The sequence below is a fragment of the Sitodiplosis mosellana genome, unplaced genomic scaffold (genome assembly GCF_009176505.1).
Source record: "Sitodiplosis mosellana isolate CC-2019 unplaced genomic scaffold, AAFC_SMos_1.0 Smas_scaffold_6167, whole genome shotgun sequence".
NCBI classification, from domain to species: Eukaryota; Metazoa; Arthropoda; class Insecta; order Diptera; family Cecidomyiidae; genus Sitodiplosis; species Sitodiplosis mosellana.
The window spans coordinates 4,351,265-4,377,599 of NW_022601408.1; positions in this window are offsets into that span (position 1 = coordinate 4,351,265).

Here is a 26,335-nt window from a genome sequence, read left to right on the forward strand (position 1 = left end):
ATAGTATTAAAATATAAATCAAAACAAATCATTTGAATATAGTTTACAGCCGTAATTTGTAGCAGAATATTGAAAATTTCCGCAAAGATTCTTTTGAAAGAGTCTCTTTTGAAAAACTCTTTCGATTCAATTTATGGAGGCTCTATCGAGCGGATGAGAAAATTTAAACCTTGCAATTAGGTGGAACGGGTGCAAAAAATCAAGAGCAACATTCATTTACACATCTATCAAATGTTAATTAAAAAACTGCCACAATTATAAAATAATCTGGAAATAAATTATTTTAATGTGGAATCGTAAGTCTCAACGTGGCTTATTTATATCTTTATTTGAACCGAAAGCTAGCATATGCTCAAAGCTGCCGCAATACCGTCTGCATCTTTTGTCATTCACTTTTTGCCGCTATTCCTCAACGCCACTATTATAACAACAAACTAGTTTCTATACATCTATAATTGTAGTCATGCAGCGTCTGCAGCACATCCTACACTAGCCTGCTGCTCATACACATATACACGCATACACACTCGTTCGGTCGATGTCTCAGGAATTTCATTGTTTTTGCCACTGCTTCAATCAGCGAGCAGTGGATTGTTCTACATTGAAATAGTGTATGTGCAGGAGCAATAGTATCTTTACTCACGAATTCCCCTTGCCTTTCACATGCTGTTGAACATAGTTCCACTTTTGCCATCATCTTAATGTGTAACCTGTTACAGAAGAAGGAAAATTTGTGAATTGTATGCGGTGTCTTATGCTACATCGTTACGGTATAGACACCATTTTACATTTAGTGTAAGCGATGCGAGGTATAAGGAGTGGAAAAACCACATGTTGAAGAAAATTTATTCCAAGTGGTATGGTTTGCCAAGTTGCCGTTGCAACCGTATTTCGCCTATTTTTCGTGCTTCCAACTAGGGGCTGAAATTTGTCGATTTTAACATTAACCCATCGTTTGCTAGTATATTTCAAATAAGGAAACGATAGTCAATTTAGCATAACTTTGACCCGGGACTGTGAGAAACATTTCATATGAAACATTTTCCATTTCTGCGTCTTAGAACATGATCAATAATAAACCCCAAAAATTAATTTACTAGGAACTCTTTAGATTACTATAATATTAAATTTGGTAAATAAACTTCGAGCATGAAGCCCCTAGGCTTCGAATCCATTGTGTGCTGCTGATTTGTATTTTGACGGCACTGGCTTCGGTGTGAAATCATATAAAATTCATTCGTAGACACATTAAACTCAAAAAGTGGGATTTTCTTCGGAAAACTTTTGGCGTATTGATTGACATAATTAGATTTCTGGTAAAAAATCATTGATATCTTCTTCTGCTATTGCCCACAACCAATAACAAAGTATTACGCACAAAAAGCAAACAATTTATATACGAAACAAGAAACCTATTTATGAATTTCATTGTTTGCTAGAGTACTCAAATTCTGCAGAATAGTCGCATGAAAACGCTCATTTTGTTTAGCATTCGAATTTCGAATCAAGATTAAACTTATTTGCTCGTTTATGTTGGACCTTGTTTTTTATTCGTCTTTTTGTTCCGTTTCTATCCATTTTTTGCAAATCCATCGAAAATCACAGGAAATGTTTATGCAGATATATACGAGTCACATTTTAGAGGGCCTAGTTTTGTGATGGAACCGCCATCACGGTTAGATTTTTCAAATTCGTCAGGCGGATGGTTAGACTGCTCGGCCACGGGAACGCCACATCCCACAATCGATTGGATTTCAATGGATAGCACATCGGTTGGCGACGTGAGCAGCGTTCGCAGAGTTTTACGCAACGGTACACTAGTTTTGTTGCCATTTTCAGCGGCTGCATATCGGCAAGACATACACAACACCATTTATCGTTGTGTTGCATCCAATTCGGTTGGCCGAATCATTTCACGTGATGTCCAAGTTCGAGCAGGTGAGTTGTATGCAATACATAAAAGCTTGTTAAGAGAAAAGCGGACCAACATTTTTATTCACATAAAATTATGAAGAAAAAAATGCGAAAAGAATAAACTAAATCGTAAAAAAAAACACCAATTTCAATCGCACGCAATGAGAAAAACGACTTTTTTTTTGTTTTTAATCCGAAGATTTGTATATTTGTTCCCGCAAATTCATGTGCGAATATCTTTAAGAAAAATGGGATTTTCTCGTTCATGTTCCAGTATTAGTAAGTAGTCTTATGTTGAGTTCGTATATATATTGTATAAATATATACCATATACGGTTTAGCGAATTTTCGCGACGTAAGTAAAATTTGAAAAACTGAGAAGAATCTCTTGCACTAGTTGGTTTGTTCTTTTTTGAAGTGAAAGAAGATTTAAACTGAGTGTTCTGTCAAATTTGCGCACCAACACATCCGATTTCATGTCCATCCATGCTATTCTTTATTTAGAATATAACGTTTATATATATAGAAACTTCTATTAAACGTTAAAACATCTATGCTGACTGACATTTGTGTACGCTAATCAAGCGACAAACAAACACACACAAACACACACCAACAAGCGCATGACGATTGAACATTATTTCTGTTCTTACTCGTTTGCAGGCGATTGCCACATTCATATAGCAGCGTGTGAATGAAATGCAAACAGTCAAAGTGCCGTTCTCTTCACTTATCGTAGCGGCACAAACATCTACTGTATTAAGACTCATAATAAAGCAAGCGTTTGACTGTATACGAGAACAAAGCTGAAGGGGCGATGAAGGCTCTAACGCACGACAAAGTAACTTTGACAAATGATTTATATATGTAATGGTGCGTCAAAAGTGACAGAACAGAAATCGGCATCTCAGTTTAAATGTACTTTGATTGTTTCTCCTGAAAATTACGCTTTCATCAACCCTATGTCACGTATTGGTTTTTAAATCAACCATATGCGGATAATATTGAAAAAACGAAACCGCTGAATATTTTAGCATACCTACACAGCAAAAAATAAGAATCTGAGCGTTTTTTCAGCTAAGGACGCATTCAGCCGATATTTCTGCTAGTAATTTGATTACTACCAGTCGAAATTCCGCCTAAACGTGGACATTTATTTTTAACTGTGTATTCCTAGAGAATACTATGGGGTATTTTTATTTAGATGGAATAGAAATATCGCATAAAAATATCCGATATTTTTCTCGCCTTTCGTTCAACGTTCACCACGTTCAATATTCAGAGTTGAAAAATATCTGATATTTTTATGCGATATTTCTATCCCATCTAAATAAAAATACCCCATAGTATTCTCTGCCTATTCCGAAGGAAATATGTATGCTGCTTTTGATAAACTTGCATTTGATACCTTATTCTTTGTAATTTGTCAACCATGTGAAAATTCATTCGTATTCACCTACACACAAGATATGTCAAAATCATTCAAAAATAAAAAGTTGTGCATAAAGGGTTAAGTTTGACAAATCTTTTTAAAAGTTCGAATACAAAATAATACTAAATTCCTACAACAGTGTACATTCCTCCCCGAGACCCGTCACACGTTCGTCAACGTCTTACACAGCGACCACAATCACTGTCCAGTGTCCACTCTTCGCTCAAACGTTCGCAACGATATCAAACATGTGAGCGAATCGCGAATAATAATCCTGAATAGAGGCATATCTCCCGAATCTATGAACATGTAGTTCGAACTTGTGAAACGTTGGCGAATATGTGATGGACCTGGGTGAGTGTACAGTTGTACATGCTAGTTTGTAAAATTAGATCACTTTTTTCGATAGCTAGAACATTTCCCCTATAAATCGGTCTGCTACCTGCGCAAACAATGAAAATGCCGCATTCCATTCATGCGAGCAGGGAAAAGAAGAATGATTGAGCGTAACATAAAGTATACAGAATACAATACGCGATGACACATAGGTTTATAGACAGCCAGAGTATTATGACTATAATGCAGACAATTATTAGAGCTAACTATGATTGAAATATAGAACAGTTTTGCCGCAAACATATCGTATCGTTTGCTATCTATTTATTAGCTGATTTTTTTCCCATTCTGTGTGCATCATATAATATATTTCATTTTGCTGTATTCGTCCATACAGTTTATACGCTATGCATACCAACCAGATCCGCATGACAGTTGTACAAATGTGTAGTGTGGGTGCAAAACACTTGGATACATCAACATAATTATTACCAAACACTCGAAATTATTCCATACAAAATAATATATTGCTTGATTGCAAAACGTCATTCTTTGTATGCAACACAAATAAATGTAGATTTTAACCTATTTCTGTTCATTGTTCAATATTCATGCTACGAAAATCTAACGAATAATAAATGGTCGTTAAATTGTGTGAAAAATGGAAATGCATAAGCAAAAACCGGTTTGTCAAAACCTCCTCCTCAAACTCATCATATTGAGATCATTTGTGTGGCTCAATGATTCCTCACATGTCTAGACGAAGATATTTTTTCCCTACAGATACTAAATACCAATTAACAACTAAAAGAGCTAAGAAACTACTGAAATCCGTCCTATCCCACTGATATACTAGTTGTCATTGTCACCGATTCCACACGATTGCGACGCAGCTATATTTCTCGGTAATATAAAACCACAATCAGGGCAACAGAAAAACAAGAAACATTCTTGCTCTACGCTATGCCTAGAGTCTGTTAGAATCTACCAAGAGGAAAAATTGTTATTGTATAACAAACCATAATTCAGATACATACATTAAATGTACTACATCACAATGTATGGATTGGATGGATTAGATAGATAGTATACACAGCACAATAAAGTTCTAGTCACTAAAAAAATAATTTAGTAACCTGAACTTTATTGCACTGTGATATATACTAGCTTAGCGAGTGCAATGAAAGATACGGCAAAATTTGTAACTACTCTTAAACCTCACGTTATACAGAATTTTAGGCTTTTCAAAATTCATCATAAACTCTGAGGTGAGAAGAGCTATCAGTTGTTCAGTACGAAGAATGGAGGCCTGCTTCAGTATTCCCATGAGAAACTCATGTCTACAAATAGGAAGAAAGATTAAGTATTGGTCATGCAGCTATTGCAATAGTCAAAAAATATTGTGGAATTCAATTGTAAATCAATGTCAGTGATTAGCGAGCTTTGAATTTTTATATTGATTGCACTGTTCGATGATTTCTATAACAAAGAAAGAGATTGCCAAAATATATCTTGAATGTAAACCTTCTGCCACATAGTCAATGCCATCTCTAAACCAACTCATTGAATTTTTGAATATTCCAAGCAAATATTTTCAACCGTGTATGGCTTGAATAGAATATAATCAACTTTGCGACGACACTAACTGCTTCTCTGTGGGCTATAGCTACACACTAGCCAATACACATGGATGTTTTGCAATGGTTACTCGATACATTTGTCGAAATACTATGATTTTCGTACTCTCGGTCTATGATATGTGTGTGCAGAGAAGCTGCTAGTGTCGCTAGTAAGGCTGATTATATTCTACTCAAGCCACACACGGTTGTTAAAAGTGGCTCGAATTTTTTTTTTTTTTGGTTAAAGTCCGAAATTTAATCAAAGTTCTTTGGAATTCTGTATTGAAAAATCAACCAGTGATAGTAAAACTACGCGAAAGTTAAAATAATTATCGAGTAATAATGAAAATTGATTGAATATCATTTCATTTTGTTGTGCATAGAAATCACATTTCACAAGGAAGTGAACAGAAACCATGAATATCATTAATAGTATTGCGGGGACGTTGTCTTTTCAAATAATACAAAACGTACGACAAAAAATGCTATTCATCGTGTTTCCACATAATGTAGCAATTTGAATACGGCTGTCCAATTATATGGATGTATTGGTATTTTAGCTGAAAATTTCCTATTTGTTATAAACTTCACAGATTTCGTTTGTTCCGCCGAAGCGCGATTCAATATGGGTATTTGTATGGAACCGAAACACCCATGAGGGGGCGCATATGTTTGGGAATTTCGACATTGAAACGCAAGTAATATGTTAACTGATGAGAGAACACATGTAATGCATAGTAATTTGATATATTTCGCTACTTGGAATGCGACATTAAAGCGCATTGACAAATTGAAAAACTTGAAGAGAATTAAATTTTTTGAAAAGTTCTGTTTATCTTGAAGACATGCAGTTAGAATCATATTTTAAAATATTTTGAACAATTTTGGACTGCATTCATAGATGGTTCATATTTGTGTCGTTGAGAATAAAAATGGGTATATGTTGAGAATAAAAATACGTTTCGGAATTTTCACTGAGTATTTGCTCGTAGTATTCGCTTGGCGAATTAAGCAAATTAAAGCAATTTGAATCGTTGCGATTCTAAACATTGTAGAGTCAAAAAGTAGCATCATCAAAAAAAAACCCCTTAAGTAATTAATAAAAATGGGATTAGCCGAAACCGTGTGTTTCTATGCGAATCATTTTTGTGTTTCTGGTAAGAGATATGAAGCAAGTATCTCAAGCAAAGATGAATATCTTGAAATGTTCTAAAACATTACAGAAGACATATTTTTAATTTTTCTTCTATCTCTTACCAGGAACGCAAAAATGATTCACATGTAAACGAACGGTTTCGGCTAATCCAATTTTTATTTTCAACGACACATTTCTTCGTGCAAAAACCCATTCAACATTCCATCTTCTCTTTTTTCTCATTCTCCAGTCATTAATCGAAATCTGTGTAATATGCATTCAGGACATGCAATCACTTCGTCATGCTCAAAATGCTCGAAGTAACAAAAAGTTTTACGCGTTAAATTGTTTGGCCTAACTGTCAAAATATTGTACTTGCTCCGATATCCAACAACATGCATACCTTTTTAGATTCACTGCACAAACTGTACATCCATTCTCTCTACTCGTCTATTGCATTGTTTAAACGGAAACACTCTCAGTTCTAAAACGCATAACAGTTGAACGTGTGTGCAAAACACACATTCAATCCACCTTTCATAGGCAAAATAAAATACACATTTGAAATACTCTCTCTCTCTCTCTCTCTCTCTCTCTCTCTCTCTCTCTTTCTCTCTCAAAAAATATAAGAAAAAACAATGAAAATCATCTTTTTAAATCTTGAGAGCTTCGCTTCGCTTCCGATTTCTCTCTCTGGGTCTGTCTATGTGTGCTACTCGCTCGATTATTCTATCATGACATTAGCCACACTGTAAGCACATCGAGATCACAACAAATATGATATATGTTCAAGTGTGTCGATGTTTCGAGTACTCAAAGTGTCTGCTTCCCGGTACTGTTAGCATTTGTACAATTTATACTGGCAACGATATTCATGACAGTTAAAAATAGTTAAACGAGTGTTTACGTTTGTATTTTAAAAAGTAGATCTATGTATATAGGTACGTACAAATCGTGCATATTGTGTTCGGTTGACAATTCGATAAAAGCCCATGCGAACAAGTTTTCTGGTAAGCGTATGAATATATACTTGATGCTGTGTGTGTACACTGTACATATGCGTTCTGCTGTGCGGGAGAACGTGTTATGTGCGCTTGAATTTCCTCCTCTATGACACTGCATGTAATGTATGAGTGTGATAAACTGACATTATATAAATATTACAAATGTTGCATTTTTCTACTTGATATCATAAATTCGTAAAACTCAATGGAAATTTCAGTCATTGATTCAAACATGACTATATGTACCCGCACTTCAGACGTAGGTTATTGAAAACCAAATTATTATCAAAATCATAGCGTTAGTTCCGAAAAAGAAAACGAGAAATTGCATTGATTTGCCTATAAAATTGAGGGTGCTCACGTCGTTTCTGTTCTGACTTACGTCGTTTTTGCATGTGTTGCCAGACGACTTCAGATCACATACATTCAATGCGAAGAGTGAGAGCTTACAATGAACAATTCGCATTCGCATTATCATATCATCATCGTCGTCGTCATCACCATCATTGTCAGCAATTGTAAGTGGATTTGGTGTCAGCGAAATACCCGCATTGCTATTGGATTTTTATTCAAGATCTATATTACACTTATTAATGATGGCACTCAAGCCGAGACGAAAGTTTAGTGAATAGGACAATAATTTTGTCTCGAAAATCAATCCTTTTCATGATTTATGACATCATGAATCATTTTAACACATTATTAAAGAAGTAGTTAACGCATGTAAATGGGATTAATCGTGCTGTTTGAGAGTAGAATAGATCGAATAAACAAACAATTGTATTTGGTGAGCTTCATATATTAATTGTTGTTAATTTTCCTCTTTAAAGAAGAATCTCGAAAAAGTTATTCGAAATGTCGCAGAGGTGAATACCTTTACTGGAAGGTTTCAAAAAACATGTTTTTTTTTATCATTTCTGTGACATTTATGTGATTTGATTTTTAAACATTTTCAAACCAAAAAAGAAAATATTTTCGAACCAATAATTTGTATAAAATTGTCTAGGTCGTTATAATTCGATTAACTTTTCTGTGCGTTAACTTTTCCGAAATTCTACTGTACTAAAATAATGTTACAGGGTATAGTAATATGCTGACATATGCACACAGTGGTTCTAGACCCGCAAGAAATTGTCCAAGCCTAAATAAGATTGCACGAGTAATGCGAATGGGAAATAACGATACATTTTCCCGTGAAATTTCACTGCCACGCTTGATTGTGTAACAGTTGGTAACCAAAGGAGAAACGAAACCATCGACAATGTTTTCAATATAGCAATAAGTTTGATGGACAGCTTTTGACATTGCGAACCAAATTCGCCTCAAAGATTGATAGATTTTTCTGTTTCGTTCACAAGTATATGAATAATTACAATGTTTTTAATGAACGAATTCATGGAAACAAATACATACTTAAATTTGGCTGTTCAATTTCCAAATATCCAATATATGAATATAGGGAAACAGAACATATATAATGATAAATATATCCTCGGGAATCGATGTGTTCATATCCATGAGCTCTGATTATTATCGATTCCAGGAAGAGAACATGATTGCATATCATATATTTCTTCATTGTTTTTTTTTTCGAACGGAATGAAATGTTGTGGGGGGAACTCATTTGGATTGACATGATTAAAATTAGTTCAGCACATTTTTCCACCGCTCCTCGTTACAATATTGGCAAATCAAGCGTTTCGTAGAATCAATGTTAAAGCAACCAGAGAAGAGAAAAAAAAAAACAAAATCAAAAGCCATCACACATCCTCTCTTGCTGTCTTTATTTCAATGAGAATTTGATAGGGAATAATACGGTTTCATCTACATGCAAATCGAAAACAGATTCGTTATATTTGCCTTTCAACGTCACATATCATTCACGGTGTTTTAACGAGCGGTGTTAGTTGTCTCCCCTTATGTATTTCCACGAAAGTTAGCTTCCATAGCTTCGAACAATGTTTCGTGCGTATGATGATGGATGAAGCAAAACGCGGAAAATTGTTTTCGCTTCAAAGGTGATGCTACGAAGTGACCATACATTATTAGTTTTTTGGAAATGATGCATCGAAATACAGCCGACTAATATCAGAGTGTATCGTCCAAGGCTTCATGATAGTCCCTACAAGAGTTTTGCGATACATTGAGGTTTACGTCGACATTTCGCCGTTAAGCAAAACCTTCCCGCGACATTCCGCATTGCGATAGGTTTTTCACTGTACAGGTTTACGCAAAATCATTACGCTGACATATCTGCGACATCTCGCATTGCGTAAACCTGTAAATTTGAATTGTATCCAACATCATTACATTGAAAACATAATTTCAAATGGTTTTATTTAAACTTTTCATGTTGCTCATCGTTGCTAATAAGAAATAAAAACTTATTCAAAATAATTATTAAGTAGAATAATCAGCCATTGCCGCCTTTACAAATACAACATGCTGAATTCGAATGAAGTTGATCGCAGTTCATGCATTTTGTGACAACTATTGCGGAAGGTTGGCGATACGTTTGCGTAAATGTTGTCGCAAAATTCTTGTAGGGAGTATACCTTAGCACGCCGTATATTTAATGATGCCGAGCATATAATGTATAAAGTACCAGAAGATCTTCTGGTGATGTGCAGTGCTGAGTGCCAATTAACTCAGCTGACGATACCAAGGCTTCGTGATAGTATACCTTAGCACGCCGTATATTTAAAGCTCGGCATAATAAGCCATCATATCGCACATACACAGCTGCCGCACACACTTCCCTCGTGCGGAAACGGTTGCGTACACAGCAGATTTTGTATGTGAGTTGGTTACGATGGCTGTGTCCGCAACCGTTTGCGCACGAGAGAAGTGTGTGCGGCAGCTGTGTATGTGTGTGTGCGATATGCTGGCATATTATGCCGAGCTTCAAATATACGGCGTGCTAAGGTATACTATCACGAAGCCTTGGTATCATCAGCTGAGTTAATTGGCACTCAGCACTGCACATCACCAGAAGATCGTCTGGTACTTTATACATTATACCAGTTACAGCTTCGCTTGAGCATTTGTTAAGAAGCGAAAACAGTGTGGAAGTTGCTTCGTGCGATCAATTCAGCTCATCGTACGCCAATGCGTATTGAAATGAATAGGGGGCGAATCGCCGTACCGGCCTTTTTTCGAAGACGACAATACATATGACGGCCTGAGAAGAAAAACCTTTCCTACAAAACCTGTGCGCTGAACACAAACACAGAAATTTTTTAGTCAAAAGGCGAACAGCAAATTTGCGAGCGCAAAAACCTAATATATTTACAGCGAGCGCAAAAGCATAACAGGCCTTCTTATACGGAGTTTGCATGCTAGTAGGCTTGTTATACTTTTGCGCTCGCTGTAAATATATTAGGTTTTTGCGCTCGCAAATTTGCTGTTCGCCTTTTGACTAAAAAATTTCTGTTTTTGTGTTCTGCGCACAGGTTTTGTAGGAAAGGTTTTTCTTCTCAGGCTGTCATATACAAAAAGTTCTAGTGTCATTTTGAAGAGCAATTAATTCCCGATTTGGATATATCATTCGATATTTTACAGGCTCTGTACAGGCACAAACATGTTTTGAACTAGTGCTGAGTTAATTTTTTAAGTCAACAGAATCGTAGTTTCGACTATAGATTTACAGGCATTAACATACCAATGTTATTAATTATTAACATATTATTAACGGGGCGTTAATAACTCAAACATAACATATTATTAGATTAATAAGATTCTACCATATTATTATTAATAAGAAAATCGGATTCTATTAACCAATTAAAAAAAAAAATTGCGAAGAAAAGTTTCATACTAAAAACATATCAAATATCGTCAAACGACGAAATATTGAAGAAAAATGCATCTGACGATATTTGATATGTTTTTAGTATGAAACTTTTCTTCGCAATTTTTTTTTTTTAATTGGTTAATAGAATCCGATTTTCTTATTAATTCTTTTTTGTAGCTGAACACTTGTGCTTTCAAATGGAATTTAACGTGTTTTGGCATTTCTTAATATTTGTGGTTAAATCGAGCTTCGAAGAGAAATAGTGACGGTGGGGCAATCGCCGCACCTCATTTGTGCGTTTTAACGCTAATTGGTCACTCAGAACTCATATCTGTGAATGTGGCAACGTAGATGGAAATATTATTATTTTTTTAGAAGTTTTGGCATGTTGAGGCAACGCCTCGGATTGATTTTTATTCCATTCTGATATTCCCATGATGCACCATGAGCCTCAGACTGATGACCCTAAAAATTGTATTTTTGTTTGAACAAACCGATAATTAAACCGATTGCAATTGACCAATGAATATAGCGCCACCTATTGTGATGCGACGTTTGCATATGGCGGCACGAATCAACATCTCTGTGTACAACGCACACATAGGCCATTTGCATTCACACGAACGTACACACCAAGACTTTACTTTCACACGTACGTAAAGTTACTGCCACTCATATTTGGCGGCGCTTGCAACAAATTTTCAACAGCTGTTCAAAACGTCAAACATTGCTATATCATAGGAATTAGGTAGTATTGGTAGAGCTTAAACAAAATTTCGACACTATGCATAAACTTAGAAAGAGCTTGATAAACTTGATAAAATACATAGATTTTATAGTCGTTGCTACTGCCCTATGAGCTCTACACAATTTCATGCACAATCCCTCTGGCCGTGAACAAATCTTTTCATTCAATTCTCCACATATTCGCATATAAAAATGTATACCTAAAATATGTATGGATTTATGCAAGGTCTAAAATAGGAGCACGATGAACCTACGTGCAACTGGAAAAAGTTATTGAAAAAATTATTGTGTGGAATTTCGATATTGCTTACCATTGGCAACAAATCGTGCACACCTGAAAATGTTTTTAAAACGTAAATATTAAGTATAAATTTTTCTCTTGTCAAATTGAATAAATGGAAATGCAACATTATACTCTTTTTTGGGCCCTGATATGTACAATGTACATACATAATTTGAAAGACATGGAACACGTATGCAGAGACCTATGGAGAAATATGTGTATAGCGCGTGGGAGAGATTGGGTGGATATAATTAAAAAAAAAAGAAGAAACGAGAAAACTGGAAAAAAATCTACTCTATCGTTGCTATCTTTACTACAAACTCTCGCACTCTCACTCTACCCCCATTATTTTTTCCTGTACATCGTGCTTTTTGTGCTCTATGTATTCCTATCGCGCGCACTCTTACACATTTTATTCATGCATAGTTTTATTCCCATTCAGTTTAAAAAATTGTTCGTACAGTGGCATATTATACGCAGACATTTCAATTACTTTTTACACATGTTCATATTATGCGAGAACCATCATTGCTGTTTTTGTATATGTAATATTTTGTGAATGTGAATGAATGTGTGCGGCCGTGTTTGTATGTATATATTCCCGTACAAATGCAAAGCTCATGCCGATTATGGTGCGACGGCAGCTGTAATACACCTGGGATGAAATCATATCGATCTTCACAAACCAGAGCGAAAGAAATGCAGGAAAAAATGTAGCAGGCGAAAAAAAGGAATACGCTTACGAACGACAGAAATGCATGTATTTATAAAAAAAAAACGGTTAAACTGTATGCCCGTATAAATGAAGAATGACAGATAGATGCGGAAGCGAGAAAAAAAATTTCATTTTATTTTTAGGGTGGATAAATACGGTAATTATGATTATTTTCTCAAAAGCCTGCAACTGTTCGCAAAATGCAACTTTTGCGCAAAGGCTGGAAAACAATGAAAATTGTGAGGTTTTTAGTACTTTATCATTTCTTTTCTCTCCCTCGTCCCCTAATGCAGGCACGGAAGCATTCCGTCCGTTCATTGTTTTTCAATTGCATTCGTTCGCAGCAATGTTTGGTGGATACGGTAATTGTAATGATTTTGTCGATGTTGATGTTGATTTTGCATCTTTGCAATGATGAAGTGTAAAACGAGTAATAAACCAACCACAATTTTACATTAAAATGTGATGTGCAATTCCCTCCATATGCGCCACTGTGTATAAAAAAGTCTAATAATAATAAATATCATTCCAGACTGCCCTCAGGCCAAGAAAAAATTAAAATGTGTATAGCCACACTGCATGCGTTCGTAATAAAAATCCACTAATAAAACGAATACTCTCCAGACTAAACACACATGTAGAATCATTCAGGATGAATAAACCGAACATAACTAAATAAAACAAAATGAAGCAAAGCTAAGCAAAACAAAGCAACAAATAAATAAATAAAAATGAAAGCCTAATAAGTGCTGGCAATAGAAATAAACCTATTTATCTTGATTGCATCAATCAATGAGTCTGCCCTCATAAAATACTAGCTTCCTCGCCTCGTTTCGCTCGGCTTGGGCGCTAGTTTGGTTTCTCTTCCGTTCAGTTAGTTTTTTTTTTCAATCAAGAAAGATGAATAAGAAAACTAAGCATTTCAGTGAGATGACGATACAATTTGACGTAAAAAGCAAAATTCAGTTATGAATGTTAGTCTGTATCATTTCGTATGTTCCATACTTGTTTTTTCAAAGCAAAGACGATTTTCTGGGAAAGTTGCTCCTTTTTCTGGAGTTGATTTTACACGCATTTTTTTCATATGTGAATTGGTGTTAAGTCGTGTTAAGATGACCATGATGGACCGAGATGGTGTCCATGTTCATCTCCGTTCCAAAACCTTTCATATGACACCCATATTGACTATTCATGGTGTTAAGTCGTGTTAACATATGACAATGATGGACCGAGATGGTGTCCATGTTCAACTCTGTTCCAAAACCAATATTTCATTGCCATCAATCCACATTAATGTACGTTGTATCGAAAAACAATTAAAAAAATTGTTTCTTCAAACTTTTGAAAATTTTATTCGAAAATCAAAACTGATATGTGAATCTTCTATTTAAGCCGCGAGAATTCTAACAACCTATTCACCATTAAAACCAAGAATTAAAAAATCATGAAAATAAAAAAAAATAGGACAAATGCACACACAATGAGTTTTATATATATAGATAAAATACTTTCGAGTAATTTGACTACAAATACAGCGGAAACCAAACGTATTGATTATATGTTGAAATTTATTTTTCTTTCAATTGCCAGCAATTTGGTGAAATGACTTTCAAACCTTTTCGTTCATATAAATTAATTTGCCGTAAATAATACGACCAAAAGTTGCTTTCTACGAATCACCCACTCAAGCTAACAGAAGTAATGATATTTTGCGTCATTGCCAATGCACACAGCACGACTATAAAATAAATACGTTACAATCTATTGATATTTAGATAAGTTTTGTTTTTGCTGACTGCATTGCTTCCTTGTGGTTATTCCAATTTTACGCAAGTACTTTAAGATCTGCACACCCAAGAAAACCAAAATTGATCCAAACGTATGCAAAATAAATTTTATTGTGCATGCGACCCATTAAACCATTTAAGAGAAGCATCTCCAAAAAAGCTCATATCAACTGTCACACTGGCCATCGATACACAATATGCACATCGAATATGGTCATTCGAGCATTTGTGCATATAAAAATCAATACTTACCTTGATTTGATTGTGCTACCATTTTCGGGGATCCACGTTAAGTTCATTCATTCCCTGCTTGCAACGTCATGTTGTCAGTAAGACTGTAAATAGAAAAGGCGTTTCTCATAAAACAACAAACATGTATGTAATCATCATACCTTTCAACATTTTAATAGGTCCAATGTTCCGATCTCCACTTTTGTGGAATGTGGTTACATCTATTAATAAAATTTGGTTATACACTAGTGTGGTATAATATACCAAATAGATGCCATCCTCACCATCCACGTATTACATTTACGTACTTATTGCTGTTGCTCACAAACACTAGTCAAAAGCAAACAAACCAAATCAAACAGAGGAGAGCAAAATAAAAAAAACTTTTTGAATAACTTAACCTATTGTTAAGTTAGTTGTTATGGTTGCCTGCAAAGAGCTGTGCTTTTTATCGAACTTATTACATTATTCAAATTTGCAGCAACAAAGGGAAAGAAAATGAATGAATATAAATAAAACGTCATTCCATACAGTGATAAACATGATTGTCTAATTTGTATACCATCCTCATTTCTTTCTAACGTCAGCTCTGACGGTTCACTTCACCGTATTAGCGAAGGCTATTGCGAATAACAAGTAAACCTATTGGGACTATGAATAATTTTTTGGGCTTTTTATACTGAAGTTTAAGTGATATGTATTGAGATTCCTAATAATTCCAGTTATTGTATGTATATTAAAGGCTAGGGGCTTCTGACTATAATTAACAGTGTTCAAGTGACCACATAGTTGCATTAAATTTGGCTCGTATATACCATAAACAAGAATATCCATAAGAATTGGATAATAATGGTGACAATTGGGAATGGTTGTATATAGTTGTACATAAGTATGGGAATTTACACACACAAATTCATTACAACTTTTACTGTTCTCATAACTCTATGGCAATTGTTCACGATTGTTGCAGTTGTAAATGAATTAGTGTGGTTTTACAAGAATATATGTATCTGTCTGTTGTGCAAACGTCAAAAATGCTTCTTTGGTGTGCACCTGGACCCAAAGTTCATTTTGAGCGAGAATTGAACTAACAAATTAAAACTTTTCTGTTTTTAGTTTTGATTCTTCTAGTGACTATCTAATTTATTTTCATAAATCATGTGTATTTCGATCGATCACAGTTTTTTTTTTTTTTCAAATGAAAATCAAGAAAAATTTTGTGATGTACACCTAGATCCTTTGTGACAGATGAATGAATTGATAATCACCAAAAACCAACCGTATTGTATTTAGTTGTATGGGATTGTAGACTTATTTTTGCGAAAGGAATTAATATGCGCCATCTCTAGATTTTTCAATGAACATAATTTAGTTCTTTTTCTTTTCTCCACATTTACATGGACTTTTCGTGGAGGAATTCTACAAAATACGTAATATGTATCATACAATTCGGTTCGAAAATCTCTTCACACCAATAGATGTCGTTGTTGTATGTGTTTTTTTTTTATTATTTCTGAATAGCCAGCTGTATACGCTTGCAAAAAACTGCAGATTATTGCGAACAATTGCGATTAATTGTGACGATACTGAATTTGACGCTACATTTGTTATATAGTGGCTGAAAAAATATGAATTCAAGAAAAACTATGGATAATTGTAATAAGCTGTGTAAAATTTCAACACGATTTAGAGTCAGAAGCCCCTAGATTAAAGGACATGTACCAATATACACAAATTGACGGTCAACCAGGTTTGGTATGCATTTAACTCTGTAGATTGTATGCGTGAGCAGGTCAAAAAATCCTAGATGGGGGTAGAAAAATTTGGCAGATGGAGGTCGAAATTTTCACAATTCTAACAATTTTGTCAATGGGTGTCGAAAAAAAAGTGAAGACCTTAAAAAAAGGTCCTCACTTCTGAAAATCAATTCTATCTAGTGTAAACTAGTAAATATCGCTGAAGGGGGTCTCCGATTTTCAAATCCAAGAGAGGTAAAACCGGAAAACCTCCCTTGCACACGTCTGTGCGTGAGTCGCCCTCGCAAACGCCATCTGAAATAGCGAACACGAACTGTGTCTACCAACATTTGATGTTTGTCAAGTAAAAACAAATAACAAACGAAAATTGTCGTGCCGAGAATTATTTGGCATTTGACATGACATTTTAGAGAGTGCGTTCAATGTTTTTGTTGGTCAATGAAGTGTGGTAAACACGTGCTTGTACATTAAAATTAGGAGCTGTGTGAAAAATTCACTCTTTATTGATTGTGTTGCATTGTATGCGATGAAAGAGAAGTTTTCGTGCCAAAATCACGCTCCTAATGTGAATCACATACACAAATCGAAGTTCTTGTTAGAAGTTGGTTTATAAAGTTCGTTCGGCACATAGTAGTTGGAATGGACGTCATTTCAAGTGTTTGAATTTGACAGATGCTGGATAGCGTTCTGAAAACATGTATTCAAATTAGGCAGTTTTTAGCTTCGGGAAATGTGAATATCGATTGCTACGTTGTATGAACACCGATTGATACATTAATTGATACAGAATTCGTTTCTCTTTAATTTAAAATTTACCATTCCTTTTGTCCACGTTATGAAAAACACATTCATGTACATGGACGTGAAACATGCATATATATATATATATATATATATGAGTGAGGCTATTTGAACGACACTCGCCCGTGCATTCGAACATAAATATTATTAATACAGTACATGTAAAATCATTTACTCTGGCTTCAACTCTTTTCCATATTTATATTCGCCAAACAACGTCAATTTATAAGTATATAGATGTTGGAAATTTGTGGTGTGAATTGGGTTTTCCTTGTGCCATTTCATTGCCTTGAGCTTATCTTTGGCGATGGTGATGCGACATTGTGCATTATACGGAAATGATAGAAAAGAAACATTGCAAATACAACGCCAATGTCAACGTTGCCATTGCCATTTATGGTTTTGGTATCAACAATCTCATTTATTCGCAGCATGGGAAACTCTTTCCGAATGTAACTGAATGTAGCAGTTAGTCTAAAAGGATTAAGTTCTTTGCAATGTGCGATTCATAATTCTTCGCTAGTCATAATTGGACCTTAGTGAATCAAATGAGAAATGAATGTTTATATGCATCACAAGACGATCCCATACTGTGCTCATGTCCCCTCTAATGTGAATATGTATGCGTCTTATATGCGAAAAGTATATTATGCCATATAATAACATTGACATCAGTAACTGGCAGTTGTACTATTCTAATTCATAAAAAAATGTCTTGTCTAGCACCCACCATTCAACGGCGCTACTGTTTACAAAGTGATGCATTTCTTTTCTTTCCTATGTACATGCCAGTGACTTCTTCATGTTGCTCCATCACATTAAAAAATATACAACCGGAACAACGTTTTTTTTCTCCTTTTTGCATTTGATGCCGTTGTGTTTTTGCTTAGTTTGTGGTACTGCTGCTGCTGCTACTGCTCAGTGAATACATCGATTCAAAAATGAGTGACTAAAAGATATAGACAAGCGCAGCACACGGAGCTGAACAATAATGACAAAGGCAACATTGCAACAGCAAAGATTTTTTCTTCTACTTTCTCTCTCTCTCTCTCTCTCTCTCCGACTTCAAACCCCCTAGAAAAATGCACTGAGCAGTGAGCACACTCTATGTACACAAGAGAGATTGTCTGTGTTTACGATTGCCTATGCTCATGAAACATATGAATTGCGCTCGCTATAGCTGATACGGGAGGGTACCGAAAGGTGCACGAAAAATTCATAATAAAAATGCGGCGTTGGTAAAACATTTCGGTCGTTGCTGATAAAAAGAACAAATACACACACACACACACACAATATGTATATATATATATATATATATAGTATATACTTATTGTACATTATAAATTGTAATTGTGTGCGTGAGTATATGGATTTCGGTGTTTTATTCACTTATTTTTGCTGATTCTTCAACATTATACTGCATACACATAAAAATATTAGCGCTGAAATGAAGAATAATGAAACCACCAACAGAATGCTTCATATTATATGCATACAATTTGTATCTCGATACTCATTCCTATATTTTTGACGACGTTTTTTTCTCGTTTTGCTCCACTATTTTGCGTTCTTTTGACGCATTTGGATGAAACAGGAAACCTTTCCACCATAGACTGTTTTAAGTCCAACACAGAACTACGCATGGTTTTTTACGACAAGATTTCAGAAATGTTTTCACTTATGTATCCATCAGGTACTATATATCATACCCGAGTGAACACAATTGGTTTCGATGAAAGCTTAAATTCATTCAATCACGCTTTCATAAGTTCTATGCACATTTTGATATTGAAGGCCTAGGCTTTCATTGCTATTTTCACTTCTTTCGTACATTCATAGCAATGAACGCCTAGGCGTTTAGTTGTATATGAAACGTACACAGCTCACCTCAAAGCCGATGCATAATGGAAAACTTTGGCTGGTATAAATACGTATACTCCATCAGTGCCGAGTTAATGTTTCGTTGCTCTTTGAATTTTTTTTCGAAAAACTAGTTGCAATTTTACTTTTTGTTTCAAACGTTACATTCAAATAATAATTTTTGTTGCTATTAGCAAAATTTTGTGGTTTATATTTTAAACGCAAGCGGTAGCGAGCAAGATTTTCTTGAAAATCCGCACTTTTTGGGGCACTATAATTTTTTTTTCAGAGCATCACAATTTTTGGGCACAACTCCTTGGGGCATCAAAAATTCATATTTGCGGACTTTTCCTAACATTTTTTTAAAATTTCCTCTCTTTGTGGTGCCCCCAAATACGTGGTGCCCTGAGGCAACTGTCTTAACCATCTCTATAGTTAACTCAACACTGATATAAAGTGCTTGTAGTTCACTTGCTAGCACCAGTTGGCGCTTTGGAGCTATTTTATATGGGAACTGTCAAGAAACCGCAGTGTTGCAAAATAATTTCTCTGTTTTGAGTAACAAAAACCGAAATATTTTTTTTTCTCAGTTTTCCTAAGAATGAATTACAAGATCTTGATTTTGTTTCATTTTCAAAAAATGTTGCACCAGGTTTGAATTCAATACAAGATTTGAGTATAAAATAAAAGGTCGCTTTAATTCTAAAAATCGGGCTTTTTTACCAAAAAAAAAAAAAACAGTGCAGTAGCATCTACAATTCATATAGTGCTAAAAAGCGAAATTCGACGATCGCATTGAAAATACACAGAGAAAAAATGGCATAAAAACAATCTAGATACAGAAAAGCGTCTTTTATCTGTGGCGCTTAACCGCCGCCAATAATATTCATATCATGATTTGAATATTTCAATATTTTACACTCTGTACCTTCAATCAATATTCACGAAGAAAAAAATCCAATCTACACACAGAAATTATTTGCTCACGACGAGCATGAAATGTGTACATAGTGGATTGAAAATTATTTTCAAAGCCATCGAATAAACAGCAGAAAATCTGCATTTCCATTGAAAAATTCGAAGACGGCACCTAATTTAATCAGTCTTCCTCGTTTCCCGACGCATCGCTCGCCAAAGTGAAAGCACAAGCAAAACCAAAAGCAGAGCTAGCGCCGAAAATACTATTTCTCATCAATTACTATGCCAATGAAGACGCAGCAGATGTATCCACCTAATCCATTTTACTATCGCCCCCCGATGCAGTACATTTTAAAGCGCCACGTCTTTGTTTTTCCCACCTCCATTTTATGGCTTCGCATAAAATGATACCATTCTATTCATAGTCTCATCTCAAGCTTGTTAATATTAAAGCAGAGGAGAGAGAGAGAGCGCGCAAAAATTTTCAGTCGCTAGCGATTCAAGTGTGTGTTTGTATATGTGTATGTGGATTTGTGTTGTTTTCTTTTCGGTGTTGTTAAAATGTAACGTGTCGTTAACGGAATTTTATACTGCTAATGAAGAAAATTTAATAAAGAGCACCAAATCGCATACACAGCATATTTTCACATATTCTAAGCCAACAACATCGAATGTCACCCAACGAGTAAAAAATTAACTTTGGCGAAGTCTTCACTGCTAGGAGCGGCAGCGGCGGCGGTAGATGATGGAACGTGAACGAACAAATAACGGATATGTTTAAGCAGATAAAATGAAATTTTCGGTTTGGAATCAGAGAACAAGACTGACTGTATATAAAGCTGAGCTGAGCTTTCTGCACAAAGCTGGCTGTTTGAAACATTTCAATTTTGTGACTTAGGTACAATCCACCAAATCTACTAAGTTTCTTCAATTTGTGACAAATATTTTCATGAAAACCATTTTTAAATTGTTGTCACATTTCGAAGGACCTTAATAAATTTGCTTGGAGCCACAAAATATACCAAATGTACCAAATAGACAGCTGTGTGTAAAACGCTTTATAGAAAGTCAGTTTTGTTCTCTGGTTAGAAATAACCGAATTACGCTTTGCATACTGTGATGTAGAGAGAAAGAGAGAGAGAGAGAGAGAGAGAGAGAGAGAGAGAAAATGAATATTTTTCCATTATGCTGATCTTTTTGTGTAGATTTATCTTGCTGCATACGTCGTCACACATCCAAACTAACATAAATTATAAATTATTGATATTGTCCATGGTGGAAAAAAAATAAATCTTCTTCATTGGCCGCTGCTTTTAGTTTCAGTTTCCATTCATATCATTTTACTGTTCGGTTCACGTAGGCAGCGAAATATCGAACATGTCGTGGTTGAGAGATCTAGAAATATGACCAACAATACGTGCTCTTCCTCTAGAAGAGACCAAAAACTTGTATTCGGGATTACAAACATTCGGAACAATTTATCATCCATCGCATAAAAATCGGCCTACCGCTTGAAGCAAACTGTTTTTTCAAACCTCTATATTATTCAATTTTATTCTAACGGTCAATTTATGTTCTTTGGGATAATTTTATCCTATGGATCAAAATATTTATGGTCCAAATACCCAAATTTTTAGCAAAATTCTAACATATTTAGTTATAAATCGATGTAAAATTTCATTTCCCTCCATATTGATACCAAAAGTATAAGAAACATGTAGTCGGTAGCGTGCAAAGTACGACGCTGGCGAAGCAATTGTTTCGGGTGGCAAAATTGGTAAAATTGGAGTTTACACTAGAGAATTGATTTTTAAAAGTGATGAACTTTTTTTGCTCTTCAAATTTTGATGTTGGGGCGGCATTTTGATTTTGGGCGGCAATTTGCTTCGGGCGACAAATTTCCTTTGCACGCCGCCGCATGTAGTTACATCGAAAATAATTGTAATTTATTTTTATCTCAGTGTATAGAGCGGGTGTGAAAAAATAAAACTCAATAATTTTATACTTGGAAAAATGATAAAAACCAAGTCTTTATTATGTGTCCGATCTGATCCAATTCTTTCTTACGACTAAACTTAACTTGTACAATTCTGGCTGGCGGTGCGGAAGGCAACTGTCTGCCGTTCTTAAATTATTTTCTCGTATGGCAGCGCCATTCGATACACTGAGGTATTTTGTTTGTTTTTGCTCCGAAAACACAGTCGAGAACTTGAAATCTAAGCCAATATTTTCTGGTTTTCCATTAAAAATGTCAATAATACGGATATTTCGAATCAATTCCCTCTCAAAGTGTTCGAAATCCTGCTATCCGATGACAAAATTAAAAAAACATGCCCCCAGCTCCTGATAAAATTTACCCATCGGATAGCAGGACTTTGAAAATTTTGAGAGGAAATTGATTCGAAATGAGAATTTTGCTAAACATTTCGGTATTTTGACCAGGGATCGAAAACGGTTCGACGTTTCTCATACAAACCGATTTCGGAACGGTTTCACTGCTTTGCTCCCTGTTCATCGGAGCAAAACGTGTGAAGCGGAACGTTCTGAGAATGGTTTGTATGAGCAACGTTGAAACGTGTTGTCACTGTATAGTGTATACTTAAGCCTCCCCTGGTCCGGGTTTTTTTTACGTTTTTGTGTATTTTTCTCGAAAATGGCTAATTTTTCGCCCAATCGAATGGACCCAGTCTCAATTTTCTCCGATTTTCCATTTTCCTCCTAAAGCGATTTTCTCATTTTCGAAGATTTTCAATTTTCCGGAAAATTTTCACGAATTCGTTTTTGATTTATACTCATACGTCCATAAAATGAAAATAGTTCGAAAATGCTGAAAAACTCGGAAAATATTCAATATTTTGGAAAAATAAAATGGACGAAAAACGACCAACATTTTTTTCATGATGCCACATCCTGGCTCCAGTGTCTTTTTCAGAAAATCTGATCAGACAGAAAACTTCTTTGGAACGTCCTTTTTTAATATAAGTGTTTCAGCGATAATATTTTGGGAGATAAATAGTTGAAAATGGGATATATAAAAACCGGACAGATCCGGGCGATCTGGGAGGCTTATGTATACTAATATACGTAAGCATAAACGTTCCGAATGGTTCGGTTTGTTCACACGCTCAAATCAAATATTCGGTTTGGTTTGGTTTGGTTTCGATCCCTGATTTTGACCAAAAACATTTTTATCCATGAGATAAAATTATCTCAAAGAACATAAATAGACCGTAAAAGCTTCAGTCATGTTCTGTCATGCATACACTTTCATTTGTTTCATTTGTGCGGATGGAATTAACGAAAAGGAGGATTCGCAATAACGGAAATAGTATTATTGACTACGATTAAAAAGTACACCATATTCCCCACTGTGTTCGGTATTCGAGAACGAACTAAATGGCATGAACGGAATGAATGCAATAAATGGAGCCAACTCATAAAATACCAACATGGTTAGGTCATCATCATCATTACTCTTACACAGAAGTCGACACATTCCTACACACAGATACATAAACGTATGCGATGATTTCTCATCTAATTCCCTCAATGCAAACCTTTACTCCTCGGTAATGTGTGTTTGCTAACAGACTGATGGTAGTATGTCTTGTTGAACAACATAGAATCGTGGCAAACCGAATTTGTGCTCATGAGCTTCATGCGTTGCCAGAGCTGCTAGTGCGAGAATCAAATGCAGACATGTAATTTTAATAAATAAGAAATATTACATGAGTCCATTTGTATTATTATATCGCAACTTTTTGAGAATATGACAAACAACAATGCTCACCGTCTATGTACACAATAGCTGAGTTCCTTTTTATTCTCTGTACGCAGATAAAAATGAACAAAATTCTCGTTGCGACTTCTTATTTTCGGTATCCGCGTTGGAACCTCGAATAAAAAAGTGGAAATAATAAATACAAGCGAGCTACAAAGTGGCGCGTTCACTCAACTATACATTTTTGATTAAATGTTAATGGGCCCCAGTAACACTCAGTCACTCATATAATCATATATACGCAGCCATGGCACAATTTATGTTTGGCTGCCTAGCATATTCAAATCCGCATTTCATGTTTTTATTTTATACGCTTACATGTTTTAAACATTAGGCGTCTTCACTATAGAAGTAAAGTAATAAGTAACTTATTACTTATTACTTTCATTTTATTACTGTAATAAGATGGACTTATTACTTATTACTTATTACGCATCTTATTACAAGGTTAACTTTTGAAGAAAAGTTTCATACAAAAATCATGTCAAATTTTGCAAGACACATTTTTTGTCAACATTTTTTCGTCTGACAAAAATTGACATGTTTTTTACATGAAACTATTTTTGCGATTTTTTTTTTTTGAACCAAAAGTAATAAGATACTTATTACAATCTTATTACAATCATCTTATTACAATCTTATTACTGTAATAAGATGGACTTATTACTTACTACAGTAATAAGATAGACTTATTACGCATCTTATTACAAAGTAAAAGTAATAGGTCATCTTATTACAGTAATAAGTAGGTAATAAAGTAATAAAAATTACATTTTTTTACTTCTATAGTTTTCACTACGTTTACTGCTACCCAAAATAATCATATGGATACGCATTGAATGCGCCAGATATATTGTTTTATATGATTTTGCGCTGAAATTTGCGTTAGTTTTGCAATAGATGCATACTTAAAACTTTGCACATGTGCAGGAGTGACTTCAGGAAGGGCATTGTAAGATTCTCTTTTTTTTGAGTGATCCGCTTTCGAAAATTTGATCTAAAACATAATTTCACATAATAGTGGCATTTCATTTGGAGTCTCGCGAACATTGCGAATACATTCTCATCTACGTATTAAAATACGCTCGAAAATACGAGTGGCTACGAATATCGCAACAGAGAACAAAAAAGAAAGAACTGCTTATCAAAGTTACGAATACATAGTTTCATGTTCATATACACTGTTACTTCACTCGGGAGCTCTGTGAAAATCATTCGCTTGTGATCCATTAGCAGAATTACTGCGCATACAGTCACATGTTATTTGCACACACGTCTGTGTGTATATTTACAACGTGCGTTATTGGAACGTGTGACAGGGTTTGCACAATTTTTGCAAACATCAACATCTAAAGCAGAGTTTTAACTGAACCGATGGGAATAAGAGCAACGTATTAGAAAAGTGCATAACAAAACGGAAAACAGCATTTCTTTTCATACGAAATCATTGCTGTAATACAATCTCAGTCCTGTGAAGAAAAACAGTAGCCGTTTGAGCGTTCGCATAGCAAATAACTCATGTTAGTATACTTTTGAGATAAGGTCGCCCAAAAATAGTTGAAACCGCTATATCCAGTCTCATTCACCACATATTACTTGTGACGCTTCATATGGGAGCCGCACATATACTTCTTTGAATTGAATGAGACTTTGATGTGAAATAAAAAATGATGTGTTTGGAGCAAATTTTTTGTGTTTGAGTTTTTTTTCTGCAAATCTAGCAGTAAACAAAAAATCTGACATGAAGCTTGAGCGAAAAATGCAGACAGCTGCAACATATCGCCTCACACACAAAAAGCGCCATCTGCACATATACGACTATTCAAAAAGAAACTAGCTGTCATCAGTATCGATGAGTCATCGATGTTCAATTTTGGGTCATAAACGGTACATTGCAAATTATAAATGTGTCGTTTATGACCTAAAATTGAACATTGATGACTTATCGATACTGATGACAGCTAGTTCACTTTGAATAGTCAAATATGTACAGATGGCGCTACAAAATCGTTCACCAGTGACAAACGTCAAATTAGTATGGAAAGAAGTCAATGTTGCAGCCTCCTGGAAAAATGGAGCAATTTTTTTCTTGCTATCGGCGAGCAGATATTGTGATGTGTATCAAATGAAGATAAAACAAATTGATATTCTGAATATTGGCCACAATGTGCACCTACGATTCTATTATCTGACATGAAACTTGTATTTATAGAACTTTG